The 23476-nt window shown below is 40.7% G+C and overlaps 1 protein-coding gene across 2 annotated transcripts in view; it reads right to left on the reverse strand.

Moving 5' to 3' along the window:
• exoc3l2b (exocyst complex component 3-like 2b) overlaps positions 1-21610 on the reverse strand; it is a 66100-nt gene extending 44490 nt beyond the window's left edge. Inside the window, exon 1 of one of the 2 annotated variants that reach the window (XM_007245974.4) lies at positions 21467-21610. The gene's annotated coding sequence lies outside the window, so the exon portion shown is untranslated. Of the gene's footprint in view, positions 1-6839; positions 7030-21466 lie in introns of those variants that run through there. The other variant, XM_007245973.4, reaches the window with a different exon arrangement.
• Between the last annotated feature and the right edge of the window lie 1866 nt (positions 21611-23476).

Genomic DNA, 23476 nt, shown 5'->3' on the forward strand with positions numbered 1-23476 from the left:
AAGTGTTTCTCTTGGGTAACATCACCCTCCAGCTAGAAAAACTGAACGATACATGTGAATCAAATTAAGAGTTTACTTTGCTGTTCAAATCAAATTAAGAGTTAACTTTGCTGTTCAAATCAAATTAGGAGTTTACTTTGTGTAACCTCTTGGCATTTAATGTGGTATTTTATGTGACAAGAAACATGACAATGTTTTGAATGGCTGACAAACATCTTTATATAGTAAATACATTTATATTAACACAACATGTTTATATATATAGGATATGTACGTTATGTTGATGCTTACTTTCCTGTCTAAAAAGTTCCTTACTTTATTCCATTGTACAGTTGCAAGCCAAATGTCATGGGACAGGAACAAGTATCATGTTCCAAGGCCCAAAGAAAGCTAAAGAATGCCGTAGTGATCTGTGGGATTTGCATGTGGGTCATACTCATTGAATGTGAAGTGTCAGAGTCACAGACCATTCTAGACAGACACTGCCAGTCACAATCATTCCCATCCACTGTACTGTCTTTACACATGTGAAACTGTGAACAAGTGTGCAGAAACTTCAAAAATGCGAAATTCCTTCCATTTGTCAGGACTCGCTCCAACTCCAATTATTCACTTTTATCATAACCTTGACATGAACATGTTCGCAGTGTTCTACCTCACTCACAAGATAACACCTCACAACTTATATAGGTGTGAGCATTGAGGATTTGGGGATGAGATAAGGAGTTGGGGATGATCATAAAACATCCTGACTGTTCTAACGCTCTTATCATTGATTGTAATCAAATCCTCACAGCAATGCTCCAAAACCTTTTGCTCCAGAACGCTTTTCCTGGAGAGTAGAAACAAAGACTCCAACAAAAGTAGGATAAACTTTTGTCTATTTCGCTTGTCTTCTAGAGAAATAATGAATGAACATGTGACCATATACTTTCCTTCAGTTCTAAAGAAGCTGTTCTTGAGTTCTTTGTCACTTTGTGTATGATTTGTATCAGATAATCTTTAAGAGAATGTCAGGTCATCTGTTTGTCAGCTGACAGTTACATTTTGGAAACTGTACACTTTTAAATGAGATTGTCAAAATCCAAAGACCTAAAACTTGGAATATTGTGGCAGGACAATGACCTGAATCAAAGTTTTTCAGTGCTTTATATAAAAGGCAGAATAAAAGCCCTGTTTATGCTTTTATTTTATCTGTATCTCAGTTGAGACATTTTGAACCAACAATAAACTACAGCTCATAATCTTTCTGTTCTGAAGCCACGTTTAAACGTTTCATTGTAAACTGTGAGAGATAAGACCGCTCTGATGTGTCACTATTTTATGGTGTGATTCCAGGTATTTGAGTCACACCCATCTGTTTGATTTGACTGACATCTCCCTCCTTTACGACTCTGATACATTAACCAGTGTTCCGTCTACGCAAGGATTAGCTATTAGGGTTTGTAGCCTGCAGACTGAACAGTTCTTCCACATGGTTGGATATGAGTACTTGATGAGTGCAGATATCACACAGTAGCCCTGGATGACGATCCCCGCTCTGCAGACTTCCTGTGGAGAGCTTGTCTGGTGACAAATGTGAAAGGAACAGTGCTGAATCACTTCCTGATTGCTAATTTGCTTGTTTGTGTACGAACATGTGGGAGACGAGGCTTTGCCTCAAACTAATTATTAAGCTATTGACCAAACTCAGAGTTTTCCGTGTTAAAAGGAGAACAGGCAGCACCACAGTGACCTGAAGCGGCATGGGTTCTTCTCATGACATGCTTCTTTAAGTGTTTAAGTAAGTTGTGAACACTTTTGTGTTACTTATGGACGATTAAATAATAAATATTGGCTATTAATGTCTTGGCTCAACAGCAATGCAGAATTTCATTCTCTCAGAACTGCTAATGAGGCTGTGTTTACTGCAGCTCATAACAACAAACCATATTTGAAGTAATACTCAAAGTAAGCTTTGAATAGGGTCTATTGTTCACAGCTTCCTAAATGTTTGGAAGTACTAATGTGTTTGTATGAATTTTCCATATGGGTAAACATGAGACTTTCCAGGATAAAATCTTTCATTAAAAGTAAAAACAAAAAAGTTTTATTTTCTCTTGTAAATTCAGATTATTTTGGACAGTGAAAAAAACTTAAATGTGGTAGACAATGTTTTTCAATGACTTAAAGTACCAGAATAAATTTTATTTTCTATAATAACTCATAAAATAATTGTAGTGTGTCATCATATTTTAAGGAAAAATGTAAATCAATGTATTTGTTTTAGTCTCTGATTCTGCCTTTAGCTCATTCCCAAAATTCTCTATTTCCACTCTCCAGGTTGTCAGGTATGGAACACAATACCAGACAAACACAGTGTTCTGCAGCTGTGGCATTTTTCCAAAAAGCTCCATGATCAGATACAGAGTAAAACATGAGTACACGTTGGCAATGTGCTTAATAGATTGAGATAGCTTAGAGTCCAGAAGGACTACAAGACGGATGTCAAGCTGGCTAATACTTTCCCGAACAGCTAAACATTGGACTTCAACTAAGGTTAGCAAACCTAGCTAGGTAATTTATCACAACCCCTACAACTTTATAACACTCAAGTGCTCTCATTCATACTCAGAGGTATGCATGCAGCTGGGTAATTAAGGCAGTAAGTATATAAGATAGGTATCCAGTGTATTGTGCCTAAGGTTGTCATGCTACAACATGCTAACGTCACATGAGTCAGCAGCAATCAGAGTTATAGAAATATATGACAAAACCCCAAAAGTCTGACTATTTATTAACTCAATGTAGCTATGAATGTGATCATATTGCACATTGCCATTGCAAAGTTCTTGAACTCTTCTAGCACATGTTGTTTCTTAAAGTCCGGGTCAATACAAAGCATTCGGGTAGTAACTTGTAGTACCTGCAACTTTACTTAGTTTCATGCAATCTGTTAAGTGTGACAGACAAGAGGAATGCATATTCCTTTGCAATGAGATAAGTGGGAAGTCAGAGCAGCTGCTATTGCGAAAATAGGGAAATATATTCATTCTGCAACACCAAAAACCAAAGAGAATGAAGAGACTGTTTTAAAAACAGCTGAGTCAGAAAAAAAATCAGCAATGATGCTGAATAGTGTCACTGAGGCATTCTGCATGGCCTCTGTCCAGAATCTGATTAGAGCCTTGTGGAGCTGAAGTTGTGGGCGGCCTGTCCACACATTTAATCTCCTGAGACCCTGATATTTCCTTGGTGCACATTTTTAATTTCTCCAAGCTCTTTTGGATTAGTAGGACCCAAGAAGTATAAAAACTAAAACCCTGTATTAGTACAGGAAGTTGTTTTTGCAAAAAAAAAACAATGTCCTCATATGGGGAGAATAGTTTATTTTGATATTTAATAAAGATCCTTGCCATTTGAGGGGCACATACACACACAGGTCCAAAAACAAAAAAAAAATGCTTTCTACAGTAAGTAAATAAACTAGTTTTAGACAAAACATTCAATGAGAATTTTTACCTGGACCATATTTCTGTATAAACTGTCTGTAGAAAATCTTGACTGGGATTCCCACTATCTTATTTTTCATCAATTGAGTGTAATGTTGTAATGTCTCCATATAAGTCTCCATATGAGGCCAAATGGTCAACATTTGAAAAAACGAACTATCATGATGCAGAGAAGCAGATCTCAAGAGGGTATGGTTCTATTACTTTTCTCTAATGTTGGAACATTAGGTAAGATCTTTGGGTGGGACATATAAAAAGGCCATACTGCAGCTTTCTCTTGCTAACTGCAGTTCCTGTCTTAAATAGGTAGTGAACAAAAAAAAGTGTTCCCAGCATTCCATCCTACAATAGATGGGATTCTCCATTAAGTTTGTTGGATGAACACAAGCGTAATGTCGTGGCTACAAGGAGAGCTAATTATAAACCATGTATAATGAATAACACACACAAGCTACCAATTAGTATAGGGTGTTGAAGCTGAACTGACCTTTAAAATAAAGGCTAAACTAGTTACCTTAGAGATCAATAGCCCTCATGCTTTGGTTTAATATCTAACCACTGTTATGGATCACTGGAATGTCCTGAATTTCTGAGGTGTCCTGCTTGACCTTAATCCAGCTTTGACCATATACATTCCCCTTGAATTTAAAATATTATTATTAATTCATGTGTTTCTTGTGAGTAAGCCAGCATCATATAAGGCATTACCACGCACAGTGGACAGTACAGTGGGTAGTTGTAATGAACATGCCAGGTGACATCTAGCTAGAAATGTTCATGTGAATGAACAAGCGACTCCTGCACATATCCTGCAAGTCAGTGCAACATTCTTTAGCTTCCATACGACATGTCAAAAGTCATGGGATAATAGTTTCTATACCATGACAAGCAGCATGTCAGTGTATGTCATTCAATTTCTTATATATCTGATCTGGTGATTAAGTATGAATCAGAACATTAATATATGATAGCATTACACACTTGAAATGTGTATAAAACTAAAGCTATAGCTAATCACAGTAATTTCATTGCTGGAAAAGAATGTAAAAAACATTATTGTTTTCTAGTATTACCAGTCAGATCCTTTTAAATTTACTTTAAGAAGTCTTTCATTGTCAAAAGACAACCACCACAAATCAATACCAATAATTGAAATGCAATATTACTTCTGTTCTGTCATTCAACTCCTAATCAAAGGCACAGGGTTGTTCTCCATCCTAACAGCTAATCCTGTTCTAAAGGTGGAGTCACAGAGAGGCCAGGAAGAGAGGGAATATGCAAAGGTAAGCAGGCGAGTAGGCAGTGTTACACTGTAAAGAGAGAAGGTCTGGTCTCAAGATGTGCCAGTGAAAGAGGGTGTATTGGCCAGGGCTCTGGCACTGGACTACAGGCGCTGGCTGAAGGAAAAGCCCTGGAATGTTGGAGTGGTCCCAACAAAGCTCCTGCACGACTTTCCCTGAGGGGTGGTTTAAATGCACCCAAGCTATAGAGGCATATGACCAGGCGCATGTCCAGCACAATGCCTTTGATGTAAAACAAAGAAAATGCCTCTTTACTGCATCTCAATATCAAGCAGGTGCCAAGGTTAACGGGTTTAGATTTGTCTGCAAGCTACATGTGATGCCTTCATTCTGAAATATATGAGAAATATAACAAATGGGTGGAATTCAGATGGACCATGTCTTAACTTTTTTTCCCCCTGTAATAAATCCAGTTGGAACTCTGATAGTCACATTGGAACAAGTTATGTCCAGTCTTTTCTTTGCCTTTGGCGAGGCTCACCTGTATTGTTGCGAGTGTGTTAGACTAAGCAGAAAAAAAAACTCCTCTGAAATTCGATTAACTCATGGTAGCTTTGCCAGCAGTCTGAATGCTGGAATATGCCCTGCCATGAAGCAGTTTTTTTCCATGACACATTGCATTTTGCAAGGTTATTGTCGGGGTAAATCTTTAACTGTTCACTTGCAGATCAAGGTCTAGATGTCATTAGAAAGCACAAGAAGGGTAGAGGATAAAGGTTTCTTTTCTCTGACAAAGGAACAAAAAAACTATTGGTCAGCTCATTTAGATTTCAATTCCCAATTCCCTGCAGTCTAGGATAAAAAAAAAAAAAACATTTCACGACAGAACAGCTGATCTGGGGTCAGATTCCTTAATGTTTGCGTAGCTCAAGATCACCGTCACACAAATCTAATCTAGAATCAGCCTAAGGAACTTTGTGAATCAGGATATACCTCATAGACTAGATGTCCAGAGCAACTAAATGAACCCCCGAATTTAAAGTGACAGTCTGTACGTTTTTGTGAGAATATGTAATTGCACTGAGCATTATAAAAAGTACTTTTAAAACATAGATTGGGGTGCAGTCTTTTTTCAGAGTGAATGAAAATGGTCATTTTAGTAGAATTTTAGCAGAATCATGGTTGCTAAAGTAAACAGCAAATGCTTTTATAACCAGAAAATGTCCCGGGAGCTACTAGACACCCTGTTTTTTAACCCTCTATGGCCTAGTGTTGCCCTCAGGCAACAAACCAAAATGTTGGTTATTACACCATAACATACTGTACCTTAGGTTTTTTCTTATGTATTATTTAATTGAATTTGTTTTTAATACAATGTTACAAGGCATATCTACGCCCAATACAAGGAGACGTACAACTGGGTCATTTGATAGTTTTAGGTCTTACTAGATTCTTGCTGTAAAACATCTGAAAAGAATCAAATGAAATTAAGGTTATATATTTTCTATATCCTAGGGACTCACAAGCTGTCAAAAAATATATTTTTCCTCCAGAAAGAGATAATTTATGCCATAGAGGGTTAAACAAATAAATGTGGCTTTGCAGGAATGTAAGCAGAAGCACATTGGTGCCATTTATTATAAAATGTTGCTCTCTCTCAAATCAGGAACATAACTTTTACTCCAGGAGGTCTCTTTGAATTTCATTCATTTCCTCAATCTACGCTTATTTAATTACATATTCCTCTTTGTGTAAATAGTCTTAAAAATAGTTTTGGATCATTAAAACAAGCTGTCAACAGAATTTATCCACAGAAAAGGGTATTTTTAAGCCTTATGTTTAAAACTGGCACCATATCTTAGTTGCTAGCTAGTTACATAACACACACCTTACAGTTACAGAGCAAAACTCATCAGCTCATGACTGGTACTCACACTTATTTGCTGTATAAATGCTCTGTAGGAGCTTAATGAGTCTTATTTTACCCTCCTCATTTACTCTCACCGACTCTCTCTCTCTCACACACACACACACACACTGACACACAGAGCTCTGAGAGAATAAAGCTCAACTCAACACAAACAGCAGTAAAGAAGCAGAAACTTACGCGGCCCATTCTGACAGAGGTGCAGACACACAGCCGAGACCTGAGAAACTGCACTCCGCGGATATAAAGCGCCGGAGCTCCTGTGTGAAATTCTTCTGTTCAGATTTTCTGGCTGGAAATAAATCCCTGAGTGAAGCTGTTGCGCAAAACCGCACGGCGCTCCGCTCAACGCCTCACCGCACTTTTATTTTGGTGGGTTGGCCCAACATCCACAGCTCAGCTCAGCCTGAGAGCGAGCGCGCGCTGACCTGCAGCTCTTATCTGCTCGTTTCAGTCAGTTTAACTTCAGATCTTCTCTCCAGTCAGAGGCCTGTGGAGCTCCTAGTCATGTCAGATAAAGTCTAGTACACTATTTTATATTTGCAGAAGAGATGTACTGTTTGTATAGTTGATATGCTACATATTTATTTATTATATTTATGCATTTATTATTATGCATTTATTATTGAAGTAAGTAACTAAGCTGCTGGTTATCTAACTAGTTAGTGAACTTTAGGGCATCATACAGCTCTGGAAAAAAATAAGAGACCACTTAAAAATGATGAAATTGAAATAAGAAAACTTCTTGAACACAATTAAGAGGAAGATTGATGATCACAAGCCATCAAACCAAGCTGAACTGCTTGGAGTTTTGCACCAGGAGTGGCATAAATTCATCCAAAAGCAGTGTGTAAGACTGGTGGAGAAATAACATGCCAAGACCCATGAAAACTGTAATTAAAAACCAGGGTTATTCCACCAAATATTGATTTCTAAACTCTTAAAACTTTATGAATATGAACTTGTTTTCTTTGCATTGTTTGAGGTCTGAAAGCTCTGCATCTTTTTTGTTATTTCAGCCATTTCTCACCTTCTGCAAATAAATGCTCTAAATGACAATATTTTTATTTGGAATTTGGAAGAAACGTTGTCAGTAGTTTATATAATAATAATAATAAAACAACAATGTCCAGTTTACTCAAACTTATACCTATAAATAGATAAATCAGCTTTTAAAGTTAGCTTTTATTAGCTTTTATTTTATTTTTCCATTCCACTTTCAATACTGACATTATAATCCTGCAGCAGCACAAGACTGAACACTGTAGCTCCAAGCCAACATAGGAACTGTCACGTCTGGTGCTGTTAGCTCCTCTGTCCCTTCCACACCAAGCTCTAACGGAGGTTCTCAGGTTAACAACTACACTACCCAGAATGCACCACCCGCTGACATCACGCACTCACCTGATCACGTGACACCTCACCTGCTTCCACCAGGAAGCCCCGAATACTGATTACTGGCACTATAAAGGTGCACGCCAAACAGACTTCATCGCCGCGTATTGTAGGTTATCCTCATACAAAGCGTTACTTATCTCTTGTCTCAGTTTACTGTGTGTATGACCTTGCTTTTTGTTTCCCGACGCCGATTTTTGCCTCTGCCTTTTATATTGGATTATTTGTGTATGACCTGGACTGTACTTTCACCACCGCCTTTTGGATTATCTCTGATACTGGATTGCTTGTGTATGAACTCTGGACTGTCTCTCGTTTATGGTATGGTTTTGTCTTCATTGCTCTGTCTACTGGTGATCAACCTTATTTCTGTATCGACCCTGATTATATCTGTTTATTATCATAATAAACATACTTTATTTTTATCAGTATCTGCGCTTGTCTGCTATTCTGTTCAGACCATGACAGAATACGCGGCCGAACTAAATCAGATAGCAGATACTGAGGCTATTAGATCTGGTTTAGCCAACCAGGGGAGGCTACTCGGTCAGCACCAGCAAACGCTCGCTGGTGTGACCCAAGCTGTTTCTGAGCTAGCCCGCCAGCAAACCACGCAGCAGCAACAACTAGCTGAGCTGCTAGCTCACCTCAGAGGCGTAACTGAGCCTAGCCCTAGCCCGTTAGCTGCCCCCAGTATGCCCAACGCTAACTCTTCTGTGCCTGGATTTTCTGTCTCTAAACCGGAGTTGTTTGATGGGGATCCGGAAAAATGCAACGGTTTTCTTTTACAATGCTCCGTGTTTTTCAGTAATTCACCGCCTACAACCGATAAAGCTAAGATCGGTTTCATTATCTCACGGCTTTCTGGTAAGGCACTCGAGTGGGCTACAGCTATTTGGGAAGACCTTTCTGGGGCTAGTTACACTGACTTTTTGGCTACTTTCCGCTCAGTTTTTGATCATTCGCGTTATGGACAGTCTAATGGAGAACTTTTGCTGGCTCTTAAGCAAGGTCAGAAGCCGGTGGCTTCCTACGCTCTGGAGTTTCGCACTCTCGCGGCTGGTAGTGGGTGGAATAACGCTGCGTTGATCAACGTGTTTAGATGCGGACTTAATCCAGATATACAGAGGGAATTAGCCTGCAGAGATGATTCCCTGACCCTGGATCAGCTCATTTCACTGTCGATCCGGTTGGATCAACTTCTCTCGCGCCGACCCAAGATCAGTCCTCGCACTCAACACACTTCTGTGTCTCTGCCCCGCGCTCCCACTCCAGAGAAAGCTGCGCTGCCTGCCCCAGAGCCCATGGATATCCAGAAAACCCGGCTAACTCCTGAGGAGCGGCAGCGACGAATCCAGCTTCGCCTATGCCTTTATTGTGGAGAGGCCGGGCATTTCAAGGCTGAGTGTGGTCTCCTGACCCGACCTGTGAAAGCTCCAGCCCTGGGACAACGCGTGGAGTGCTCTCCACGCGCTAACGTGGTACGTAAGCACAACACAATCCTTCGCTCTAAATGTTTTTCTTTGCCTGTTAATATTGTGTTACCTACTGGTATGCTCTCTGTCCCAGCGCTTGTAGATTCCGGGTCGGAGGGGAACTTCATCAGCCAGGACCTAGTTAAGGAGCATGGAGTGCCCACCAGAGAACTTCTACGTCCATTAGCCATCCATGCTGTTGATGGAAAGACTGTCCGCTCCAAGCCGGTTACCCTGCAGACTCTGCCCATCACTCTACAAGCCAGCGCTCTTCACTTTGAGGAACTACCACTTTTCGTGCTTCCCTGCACCGAGCATCCGGTTATCCTGGGCATGCCATGGCTGAAGACCCACGATCCCACTGTCTCCTGGCGCGATGGGGATATCACGGTTTGGTCTGCTCACTGTCATGAACATTGTTTAGCTCTGGATAGTTTAGTTATTCAGTCTACTTCTGTAGAGAGTCCTGATGTTTCTGATCCCATTGTTGTACCCCCTGAATATTCAGAGTTTTTAGAAGTGTTTAGCAAGGAAAACGCTACTAAATTACCTCCGCATCGCTCCTATGATTGTGCCATCGACCTAGTGGAGGGTGCCACCCTACCCAAAGCTAGAGTCTATCCTCTTACGTTAGATGAGGAAAAGGCTATGAATGATTATGTCACCGAAGCGTTAGCCCAGGGTTTCATTCGGCCGTCGAAGTCCCCTGTCGGGTCTGGGTTTTTCTTTGTTAAGAAAAAGGACGGGGGACTGAGACCCTGCATTGATTATAGAGGCTTGAACGCCATAACGAAAAAATTCGCTTACCCGTTGCCCCTCATTCCATGTGCTCTCGAACAGTTACGTACGGCTTCTTACTTTACCAAGCTCGATCTGCGTAGTGCGTACAATTTGATCCGCATTAGGGAGGGGGACGAGTGGAAAACCGCGTTTACCACCACCAATGGCCACTACGAGTACCTTGTTATGAGCTATGGTCTCGCTAACGCCCCCGCAGTATTTCAGTCATTTATGAATGACGTATTTAGGGATATGATTGGGAAATACGTAACCCTTTTTATTGACGACATTTTGATCTATTCCCCCGATCTCGAATCACATGTTAAGCACGTTCGTCTAGTTCTTCAGAGGTTGTTGGAAAACAATCTTTATGCTAAAGCCGAGAAATGCGAGTTCCACCTTCAGAGAGTCGCATTTCTCGGCTATGTTATCAGCTCCCAGGGAGTTCTTATGGATGACTCGAAGGTAGACGCCGTTACTAGCTGGCCTGTTCCCCAATCTATCAAAGATCTCCAACGTTTCTTAGGATTCGCCAATTTCTACAGGCGTTTCATACGCAACTTCAGTACCATAGCTGCTCCCCTTACAGCGTTAACTAAGAATGCTACCAAAATTCTTAAGTGGTCCCCTGAAGCTGACCAAGCTTTCCAAGCGTTAAAAGCCGCCTTTGTCTCTGCCCCCATTCTCACGCATCCTAATCCTGATCTGCCCTTTGTAGTCGAAGTAGATGCTTCTAATACTGGTATCGGAGCAGTTCTCTCCCAACGCAGTGGTTCACCGCCTAAACTACATCCCGTAGCCTTTTTCTCAAAGAAAATGTCACCAGCGGAGCGTAATTATGGGATAGGGGATAGGGAGCTGCTGGCTGTTAAACTAGCTCTAGAGGAGTGGCGTCACTGGCTGGAAGGTGCTGCACATCCATTCACCGTTCTTACTGATCACAAGAACCTAGAGTATCTCCGTACTGCTAAACGTCTTAACCCCCGTCAAGCTCGCTGGTCATTGTTTTTCTCCCGTTTCAATTTTTCGATCTCGTTTCGTCCAGGTAACCGTAATACTAAAGCTGATGCCTTATCTCGTGTTTTCAGTTCCCCAGACGACACATGCCACGCTTCCGAACCCGAACACATTCTGCCACCCACTGTTAAACTCGATGACCTTATTCAGCAGAGTCAAGCTAACACACAACCTCCGGAGGGTTGCCCTCCTCACAAGATTTACGTGCCTGAGCAGTTTCGCGATCAGCTCATTGGCTGGGCACATGCTGCCCTTACGTCCGGTCATCCAGGCGTTACACGCACGCTACAACTAATCTCAGCTCGGTACTGGTGGGAAACCATGCGAGCTGACGTTCAAACTTTCGTGGTTTCATGTTCTATCTGCGCACAATGCAAAACACCCAAAACCCTTCCAGCCGGTAAGCTATGTCCTCTACCTGTTCCAGAACGACCATGGTCACATATTGCAGTAGATTTTGTTACCGATTTACCTGAATCTGAAGGTTACACTACTGTCCTTACTGTTGTAGACAGATTTTCTAGGGGTGTTAAGTTTATCCCTTTTCCTGCTCTTCCTACTGCTCTTCAGACCGCCCAAGCTATATACACACACATTTTCAGACATTATGGGGTCCCGGAGGACATTTTGTCAGATAGGGGTCCTCAATTTACTTCTAGGGTATGGAAATCGTTTTTTGAACATTTGGGTGTACACGTGAGTCTCACTTCTGGGTTTCATCCCACTAGTAATGGTCAATGTGAGAGGGTTAACCAAGAGTTGGGAAAGTTTTTAAGATTGTACTGTTTTAAGCATGCGTCAGAATGGTCTCAGTATTTAATTTGGGCTGAAATAGCTCAGAATTCCCTGATTAACTCCACGTCTGGTCTCACTCCATTCCAGTGCATTCTGGGTTACCAGCCTCCGTTAGCTCCGTGGACAGCATCATCCACTGAGATCCCCGCTGTCGACGACTGGATGAAGCGGAGTGAGCAGGTGTGGGAGGAGACGCATCAGCAAATCTCGGAGGTTTTACGGAAATATAAGGAGCAGTCCGACAGACACCGTGGTACCACCCCCCAATACCAACCCGGAGACAGGGTGTGGTTGTCGACCCGGGACTTGAGGTTTGAAGGGGCCTGTAGGAAACTGCTGCCTAAGTATATTGGCCCATTTAAAGTGTTGTCTCAGGTTAATGAGGTGACTTATAAGATCGAGTTGCCGGCTCAGTACAGGGTGCATAACTCGTTCCATGTTTCTCTGCTCAAGCCTCTTGTCCCAGGTCCGCTTGCTGAGGGTGTTCCCGATGACGTGCCGCCCGCGGCAGTGGAGGGGGAGGATTCGTCTACCTATGCGGTTCGAGAGGTGTTGGATTCACGCAGGCGTGGCGGTGTGCTCCAGTACCTCATAGACTGGGAGGGTTACAGCCCTGAGGAGCGTTGCTGGGTTGCCGCCGGTGACGTGCTGGATCCTGCTCTACTGGCCGAATTTCATGCCCGTCACCCTAGTAAGCCTGCTCCTCGACCCCGTGGGCGTCCCAAGCGCTCACTCTCTTCTTTGGCTCCGGTGCGTAGGGGTTCCCAGTCTCGCAACCCCCGCCTGCCCGTCACCTCTGAGGCTACGTCTGGTCCTCCCGCCGGTACTCCCTGCCCGTCGGGTGGACGTCGTCGTGGTCGTCCCCGTTCCGGCTCCGTTCCGACTCCCTTGGGGGGAGGTACTGTCACGTCTGGTGCTGTTAGCTCCTCTGTCCCTTCCACACCAAGCTCTAACGGAGGTTCTCAGGTTAACAACTACACTACCCAGAATGCACCACCCGCTGACATCACGCACTCACCTGATCACGTGACACCTCACCTGCTTCCACCAGGAAGCCCCGAATACTGATTACTGGCACTATAAAGGTGCACGCCAAACAGACTTCATCGCCGCGTATTGTAGGTTATCCTCATACAAAGCGTTACTTATCTCTTGTCTCAGTTTACTGTGTGTATGACCTTGCTTTTTGTTTCCCGACGCCGATTTTTGCCTCTGCCTTTTATATTGGATTATTTGTGTATGACCTGGACTGTACTTTCACCACCGCCTTTTGGATTATCTCTGATACTGGATTGCTTGTGTATGAACTCTGGACTGTCTCTCGTTTATGGTATGGTTTTGTCTTCATTGCTCTGTCTACTGGTGATCAACCTTATTTCTGTATCGACCCTGATTATATCTGTTTATTATCATAATAAACATACTTTATTTTTATCAGTATCTGCGCTTGTCTGCTATTCTGTTCAGACCATGACAGGAACACAGAATTAAGGTAACTTGCTTTTACAGCCTACAACACATGCTCTTACGGCCTGGCAATCAACACATATATTACACTAATAAATGACTAGGATAAGATAGCTTTGGGCAACAGACAATACAAAAATGGTAAGTTAGGGAGAGTCCACACCCAGTATGCAAACATATGTTGCCAGGAGCCTATGGGAAAGATGTATAAACCAACACTGTAGAAAGAGCATTGACGTGTACTGTATACTAAAAGTTAAAATTATTTTAAAAGCATTTTTAAGTTTCAGTTTGAAGATCTCTGAACACATTTTATTGAGCTGTATTGGCGGTGAGTTGATAATCAACTTGATAATATTAGTTCTTTTGACTAAAACACAAAATTATTTTTTAGAGTGTGATATTACTCTTACTAATTCATTCAAGACCACCAGAAAGTCTTTTGTTGTTCATGCATGTGAACCGTTACAGCTAAACTGCGGTTTATTCTTATACCTTTTACTGCTTTTTCAAATTCATGCCATTTTTTTTTCTTATAGTCCAGTCAGGCCGGACACGTGGTCAGAGGAAGTCAGCCAAACACCTATTGGTCTGTCCCTCAACACAATAGGAATGACAGTGGAGTGCGTCACAGCAGCTACATTTCAATCCCATCAGCCTGAAAAAAAGAACGACATTGTTTTGTGGCCGCACTGGAGGAGTGTGCGTCTCTCCAAACACTAGTTTTCCTTCGAGTCCTGGCAGCCAGCATGAGCACGGAGGAATGACTTTTCCTTTTGTGATAGGGTAAACACTTGAAGGCTTAGCTGCTGATTTAGGCTGTAAACAATGGATGGACGCAAATATCTGCCCTCTCTGCTCTGATAGCGGGCTGTCAGAGGTCATACTGGCTGGAGAAAGTAGCTTAGCTTTTCCTCAGATGGATCTTTGAGATTCTGCATATAATGTTAAAATAGAGATGTGTGAGTATGCTGAAATGTATATATATAAAGAAACTTTATACGGCAAGAAGAAATCTGATATGAGTTTAGACAATAAAAATTTTCCACATACACTATATCAACAGATATATTGACAAATACCTGTTAATGACTGAAATTAAGTGTTTCATTCAGACCCATTGCCACAAGTGTATGAAATCAGGTACCTAGCCATGCAGTTTAGTATCATATTATGATAAGATAGTTTCATAAGATTGCGCATGCTGCACAGATATTGCCATCTGTGTCTGATTAAGTTCCAAAAAAGAACGTGCATGGGTTGTTTGTGTGGAAATAGTTTGGTTTCCAAAGGAATGAATTCTGACAGAGCACAGTCATGTGCAAATTATGTCGTAGAAACATCGCAATTAAAGGAGCAGCATGACAACGCTATTTCACCATCTCTATCTCTAACATAATCCAGTGCAGTTTGCTGAGTCAGTGAGATACCAAAATGTTTATTATTAAAAATATGTATAGCTTACACATACAAGATAGATGTTTATTATTTCAATATAGAGCGTGAAGTGTTTTTGGTGTCTCAAAGAAATACGGATACTTTAACATAGAGCCGTATGAAATGGGCAAAAAATAATATCACAGTATATTTCTTAATCCAATATAATTCTGAATTTGATATGAACAATATAAATGCCACAGAGACACTATCAAAGATGCCCAGAATGGATGTTTGTACCTACAAATGTCTAAAAAAGAAACTTTCCATGTAATGCTTCATGTGATTAATGTCAATAACTGACAAATGGTGTAAAATAAGGTGAATTTAAATATCAGAAAAATCATATAATTATTATTGATACATTTATATTGAGATATACAGCTCTGGAAAAAAAATAAGCGACCACTTCAGTTTCTGAATCAGTTTTTCTGATTTTGCTATTTATAGGTAAATGAGTAAAATAAACATTGTTGTTTTATTCTATAAACTACAGACAACATTTCTCCCAAATTCCCCCAAAAATATTGTCATTTAGAGCATTTATTTGCAGAAAATGAGAAATGTCTGAAATAACAAAAAAATATGCAGAGCTTTTAGACCTCAAATAATGCAAAGAAAGCAAGTTCATATTCATAAAGTTTTAAGAGTTCAGAAATCAGTATTTGGTGGAATGATCCTGGTTTTAATTACAGTTTTCATGTATCTTGGCATGTCCTTCTCCACCAGTCTTACACACTGCTTTTGGATAACTTTATGCCACTCCTGGTGCAAAACTCCAAGCAGTTCAGCTTGGTTTGATGGCTTGTGATCATCTATCTTCCACTTGATTATATTCTAGAGGTTTAAAAAAAAAAACTCATAATTTTTAAGTGGTCTCTTCTTTTTTCCAGAGCTGTATATATTAATATTGATATATTGTCCAGCCCTAGTTTAAATCATAAATTCTTAATTGTCTCATCATTTTATATTATTATACGTTATACATTATACATCAACATTTTCTTCTCTTAAGAGATATTATTATTTTTTTGTCACCTCACCCAGCCCTAAGATCCATGTGTCTGTGGATTATTAGTCCTTACTCTAATTTTAAGATCAGCTGAACTTTAACTTATCTCTACAAATGAAAATGTTAATTACCTGCACATTTACTCATTAACTCAGATTTGGGAAATAAGTCAAACATGGAAAATAGTGAGTGAGTGCTCGCCCTTCCGTGTTGTGTTACGATTTATTGCCACTTGCGTTAAGTAATCTTTGCATCTTTTCATGTGAAGAGTAACAAGATGCACTGCATTCCTGTCTTCACATTTGACTTACGGCCTAATATATCTTCAGGCCCGGCTCTTTCCCATGTTTCCTCCTTGATAATCAATTATGGGCCTTTGACCACTTGTATCTGAGTGGAAACAGAGCGAGGACTTTGCACGCTTGTTCCTGTTGATTGTCATGGGGGAGAAAGGAGCGTCGGGGAACTGCAACTGGCGCCACTTCTAAAGACCTGCGCCGAATAAATAGTGGATAGATTGCGGGCCGGAGTATATTCCTGGCTTTGGGAGCAGGAAATAACACTGCATAACATTAAGGTTCTTCATTGTTGTATGCGCTGAGAGTCCCTCCTGCTGCCAGCAAAGGTCACCTTGGCAAGGCCTCAAAATGTTTCCTGACACTTCGCTGAATGAGAGGGCATGCTGCGCCCTGTTTGGTGTACATAACTAGTTTGTTTGTTTATGCTTATTGGTTTGTTGGTGAGCTTTGTCCACACTGTCTGAGTGTATAAATAGTCGTATATCAGATTTGAAAGCTGTGGAGCTTTTTAATTGGAGGAAATGCTTTCCAGGCTAAAACATTAGTGATAGGCTAAAGGCCAGGTCTGGAAACCTGTTATGCCAGTAAAGATAGCAGATGTAGAAGTAAGGGAATATCATTTTGTATGGATTATTATTATTATTATGCATCCATTATAATATAATATCCTGAGTAGACAGGTTGTGTATTGGAAAGAACTAGACAATGCAATACATATCACAATATAGGGGTTACGATGTAATATATATCACAATATTTTGCAATACCATAAGACTGTATACGTTAAAGGAAACCAGTAATGTTTACTGACAACTTGAGTTAATTAAACGTAAAACATGTTTTTTATATCAATTACTTTGTACAATATTGATTTGTATACTGATTTTTATTTTTGTTTTTAATTTCAGGCAGTTACCCATTATGTATGATCTACAAGTTTACCTGAGATATCCTGGGGAGAGTGACTGACTACACACTGACAGTGAGTGTCTGAATGACTGAGGGGCAAACCCAGAATGCAAATAGAAAACAAACTGCCAATGCCAATAGACTAAAATCAATTATTATAAGTTAATTTAACTCAAGATCTCATTTAAAAGTAAAAAGCGACCACGTATCTAAGTTTTATATAAGCCATAATAGTTAGGTAATGCTTAGGAATATTCATGTTGGGTGGGAGGGGGCGGTGTTAGGTAAGTAATTTGGTGTATACACTGTGATTATTTAACTTTTTGGGAAAACTGTCATAGTATAAAAAACTGCTACTGGCTACTGTACTGATTTATTAAATCTGAGTAAAAGAAAAGTCTCCTTTTTATGCAGTTAGAACAGTGTGATTTAACGACAGAGTACAACACTGCCATCTATTGCTTATGGTTTAAAGAAAACACAAATTGAACCACTGTCTTATACAAATATATTCATGTAAAATAATATTTTAAAATCCATATTAAGTTCCCTAGTAGATTTCAGTACCCAAGTGCAGTATATGATGCTCCTTACTTTTAACAATAAAGAAGAATTGGAGGCTGGACAATTTAAAAAAATTTCTTTTTTAAAATAAAGAGGCTTCAGATGAATGGTTCTTTAACAGCGCTTGTAACCATTAAATAAGGTTCTTAATACTCACACATTTGTGCTGCAAACATAGTTCTTTATGTATCAAGTAGCACAAAGTCTTCCAATGGGATCTTGAATCCAGTTCTGGACATTGTAATGTTTGGTAGAATTGACACTACATGTCTAATCAATTACATTAACTGTTCCTTAACGGCAGCAAGAACAAAATCATATAGTATTAAATGCTGTTGCTCAAACTAAAAAAAACTATTTTTAGAGTACAGACCATGAAGTAATAAATTTTAATAACAGTTTACTCATAAGTCACTACAAATTCTTCATGATATACACAAAAGTATGAACTTTTATTATGTTACATGACTTTTGCCATTGCCTGTAGAAGCTAAAAAATGCTGCACTGACCTGTGGAATATGTGTGTGAGGCTTCCTGCATTGAATGTGCGTATGATTTCTGCCAGATTTGCTTGTCTGTTAGCATAGACAGTTCTAGCTAGATGCTTCATGTCACCATCATTTTGATTGTCCCTTGTGGGTGGGAATGCCTTTTATGGCGTATTACCTAAAAAAATGTGTGACACTGTAGACCGAGCCATGTTACATTCTCACACAACTTCGGAAATGTAATTTCTCATTCATTTGGTACCCATTATCAGGCCTCGCTCCAACTGCAATAATTTACACTGCCTTGCCATGAGCACACTGGTCAGTGTTCAGCCTCATTAACAAGATAACACCTCACAGCTTCAACAGGTGTGGGAATTTCCAAGCCATCCTCTGAGGTAATACTTCATGATCCTGATACCCTGTTACTTTTGGCATACTTCAGTCAGTATATGTCAACCTCATGCCTATAATAGAGCGCCAACTGCTGGATTCAGTAAGATCCTTGGTTTCTCTCCTTGTTTTTTTCTGCAGTTGTTGTTTCTGTAAGTCCCTTAAATATACACAATGAATAACGCCATTTTTTTTCTTTTTGTCTCAGTTATGCAACTGCTGCTTTGCACCTGTGAACGAGCGGCAGCAGGGGGATGCTCCAATCATAGCCCGCCTGCATCCTGCTTTAGACGGCCCAGCACGGGGCCAGAGGAAATGCCCCCTAGTTCTACCATCACCCCTTGCTGAAAAAAGGGCTCTATTGAACGCCCCGGAGCACGAGCCCTGCCCGCACCGGGCAATCCGCCACTGCCCTACAGCCTCAGCCCAGAGCCGTGACCAGAAGAGGAGGGACACGGGGGTTATCCTTTATTCACGCTGACTGGAGCTGGTAGCATCCTGGTGCTGCTTGGCCCGTCGTTAGGGCGTCTGTCATCCCCGGTAGGATGAGCACCGCTTGGACGTCATAGAGTGGCCCTTTGCTCAGGCAGGGGTGCAGTTTAAAGTTATTTTAGGAGTTGTAGGGGAAGTTGTCGCTCAGTGTGACACTGAATTTGCGGTTTGAGGAAGGAGATATTATTAAGTGCCTGAATTTCCCACAGTTTTACGGTTTATTCATGACATGACAGAAAGAACTAGAAGAACCACCAAGTAATGTATAGTATCTCACTGAAACCACTGTTCAATGGGTTTATCTACACTGATAAGCCAAAATCTTAAGGACTTAACTTGATACCCCTCTGCATGTATGTTATGAATGTTTCATACAGTACATATACACAGTAGGAAACCCTATAATGCGTCATTTTTTGTTGAAGACATGCAATATTTTTATTTCTTTACTTTAAACATCAATTTTAGCCAGTACCATTAGCTGGCCAACGTGTTCAAGGTGACAAGAAATATTAAGTTAAAGTGGTGCCTAATAGAGGGTATTAAATGAATGTAATCACGCCGAGTGGGCCAGCGGTCTAAAGTGCTGCCACTATGAGCGGGAGGTCGAGGGTTTGAACCCCCGCTCATGCAGCTTTACCATCAAGCTGCCGGAGCTCAAAGGGAGCAAAATTGGCCCTGCTCCCTCCGGGTGGGTAGATGGCACTCTCTCCCCACATCACTCCTAGGGCGTCTGTGAGCTGATTTACTGGAACCGAGTCGCTGCGCTTTCCTCCAAGCAGTATCGGAGGAAGCATGTGTTAGTCTTCACTCTCCTGGTGTGTTGGGGCATCACTAGTGATAGGGGGAGTCCTAATGAGTGGGTTGGGTAATTGGCCGTGTAAATTGCGGAGAAAATGGGAAATATTAGAAATAAAATTAATCTAAATGAATATAATGTATGTGTGGGACAAAATATCGATATTGAGATATATTGTATCATATTCATTTGCCATACATTATCAATACAAAGTATCATATACAGATATTTTCCTGGAAACATGATTCTAAACCTTAATGGGACGTTCCATTCCCAAGCTGTGCAGACATTTAACATTCCTCAATCCACAGTGTCACGTGTGTTTCGTGAATTTGTCATGCAAGTCATTACCACCCCCAGTGGACAGCGCTGTGGGTGGTGATGGTGACCCGAGGCATTTTTGATAAGCGACTAAGTGCAGCATTCTTTAATTAACAAAAGACATGGCACATATTTGTACATTTGTACGCATCACTAGTTCCTGTCCCATGACCTTTGTCATGTTAGTGTTTTAATGTGTGAAGAGCATGAGCATAATGAAAAGGTTGTTTATCAAGTAAGTGTTTTTCCTAGAACCACAATAAACCCTTAAAAATAAAGTTGCTGCAAAGGGTTTTTTAAGCCATGCCATAGAAAAGACACGTTTGGGTCCATAAGAACCACTGTTATTAAACATACAGTACTGACATACACTGGCAAAACATTCATTTCTTTTCTTAATAGGACCAACATTGGTTCTTCTATGGCATCACTAAGAGAACACTTTATTTTCAGGACCGTACATTGAAGACATTGTAACTACTGACTCAGCCCATTCACATCAACATGATCCAGAGATTGATCAGCCCTCAGCAACACAGCAGGTCAAAGCCTTGGGTCATTTACTGACAAAACCAGTCGATACAGTTTATACACGCTATAAATGGCAGAACATGCAGGATGTTGCCGTTTATAACAACAACGCCATCCACTTGACTGCCGTAAGTGCGTCATGAGTACTCTCATTGAGATAAACAATGTGCCTAGCATCTGTGTGGAGATTCCCTAGCTACGGTCAGTCAGATATGGATCATTGAATCATCAGAGCATGCCATTGGACCCTTCAACATAATCTAGAAAATAATTCTCATCCGAACTAAAACAACTTAGGTTAAATTGGCTTTTAATGTCCTGACAAGGTCGACATTTGTATAGAATATAGAGTATAAAATATAGAGTATAAAATATAGAGTATAAAATATAGAGTCCTCAGTATGACAGAAAGCTTTCCTGACCTTATCTCTCCTGACGTTCATTCTCTGTGAAGATGAAACCCTCTTTCATTTTAACAGTACAGCCACTAATACTAAAATAGAAGAGCTGCCAAAAGTGCCAATAAATCCACCCAACAAAGTTCACCACAGTCAAAAGCATAAAAATACATAAGTAGAAATATACAGAGTCAGCAGTCACAACCCAGTCAAACCTGCCTCTCTTGGTCTTACCTTGTTTATCAGCTCTTCAGTGGTAAGTCCCTTGTATTCTCAGAGCTGGGACATTCCTCGTTTTTACCGTATGTGGAGGTAAAAACGAGAGCGACTGACTAATCGAGTGAGCCTGTCCCAGCCAAAGGCGCGTCTGGACCTTGGGGCCGGCAGTTGCAGTTGCTTCCTGAGCTGTTTTGCAGTAAAGCTGATGCTTTTTCCTCAGGAAGCCGGCCATCCCCTTTCCTTCTTACCAACCAACAATCCCACCCCCCCTTCTCAACTCCCTACAGTCCTCACAGGCCTTCAGATAATACTAATTAGCCTGGGAAGGAGCATGATGGTGGGTCGCCCTTTGAAGAGCACTTTCTTCTTCAATTGTTTATTTACTGTCTGCTGCCAACGGCCCTGATCGATAAGCGAGTCTCGTGCCAAAGCCTATTGGCTGGTCCAAGTGTGATTGATGCAGTGGTGTGAGGGAAGTGAGGTTGAATGGGGGTAAAGCTGGAGATTGTTTCAGGGCCTGCTGTCCTGCTTCGGGCTCCTTTTGTCCGGCCGAGTGTTTGTTGACGCTTGTCCCCCCCACAAACACAAGCCGCCCACGTCTGAAGGTGGTTTCCCACTATAACTGCAATACCGGGCTGCCATGGGCCCTCTGACCACAGCCGGACTGTGTGGTGGAGGGACGAGGACGGGGTCACTGGGTGCACCTGCACTGTCTTTACAGGAGGCCTTTGTTTGTTTTTCCACAGTGAGACAGTGGTGCATTAGATCTACAGATCTTGAGACCCAGGTCTTTGATCACCACTGTGGTAATGGGTGTCAGAGAGCTATTTATATTCCTCAGGTCTTATGAATGAGCAGAACTCTGCTGCTTCAAAGATTCGCCATGCATACCATGCATATATGCAGTGTATATAGAAGGAAAAAGCACAGGAGCCCAAGTATGTTGGCTTGTTTATAAGATTTTTTTGCCGGGTTCACTGTGTATTTTACAATTACATCAAAGTACCAGGTTTAGCACTGTATTAAGTTTGTATTGAAACTATAGCTTAGTTTTAAAGCCTAGGCCGCAGCTGAAGTAAATTTAATGCTCCATTAGCTCAGACTTCAGAGCTGGGAATGATGTCACTCCAGATTTGATGGCGTTCCAATTAAATATTTAGATAACATCTATCATTGCTATCGTTGTCCCAAATTAGCGTTGCTAGTAATACCATTTTATGACCCAGCTAACAATTTTTGCTTAGTAGAACGTTTTCTAAACGTTACAGTTAACATTTTTAGTTTTGGGAATGTTACTTTGAACAATTTTTACATAATGTAAATATTAATCAATATTAATATTAATGAAGCTTATATGAGAAACATTCTAATGTTCTAACAAAGTTGTTATACAAACCAGTACCACGTCACACGTTTTCAGAAAGTTCCTGGAACATTTTTTCTGTATCATTAGAGACCAACCTTCCTGGAATCTTTTTAAAGCCTTGCTAAACATTTTTATAACATTCTCTGTTAGCAGGCATGCATGCCAACGCAGCACAAAAGCGCACATTACTCCACACCGGAAAGAAAGTCCTTTTTTTGGTTTCACTTTAGGAGTGATATTAAGTGGTATGAAAGTTTAGTCAAAAAATAATAATAAAGATAATGCTGAATGCAATTTAATGCTTAAAACAATGCTCCAAAAATCTTATATAAAGTCTTCCTATGACAGTAGAAATTATTAATTCAAGAAAAGAAGAATACTCTTTTTACAAACCCATACTTTTGGAAAAAATAATGCATAAGCAGGTGTCACAATTTTTTTTCTATATATTAAAGTTAGTAACTCGTTTAGTTACATTTGTAACCAATTCTCCAGGGCTAAGGATGAATAAAGATGGGTGCAACTTATATCAATATTAAATTAATCAAACAAATCTATTTCTCCGAAATACATTAATATATACTGCTGCTATAGAAAAAGCCAGGGACAGTGGTAGAGCTGAGAAGTGACTCACAGGCACTCAAGGCCAGGTTTATTCC

The sequence above is a fragment of the Astyanax mexicanus genome, chromosome 18, assembly GCF_023375975.1.
Source record: "Astyanax mexicanus isolate ESR-SI-001 chromosome 18, AstMex3_surface, whole genome shotgun sequence".
Classification (NCBI taxonomy): domain Eukaryota; kingdom Metazoa; phylum Chordata; class Actinopteri; order Characiformes; family Acestrorhamphidae; genus Astyanax; species Astyanax mexicanus.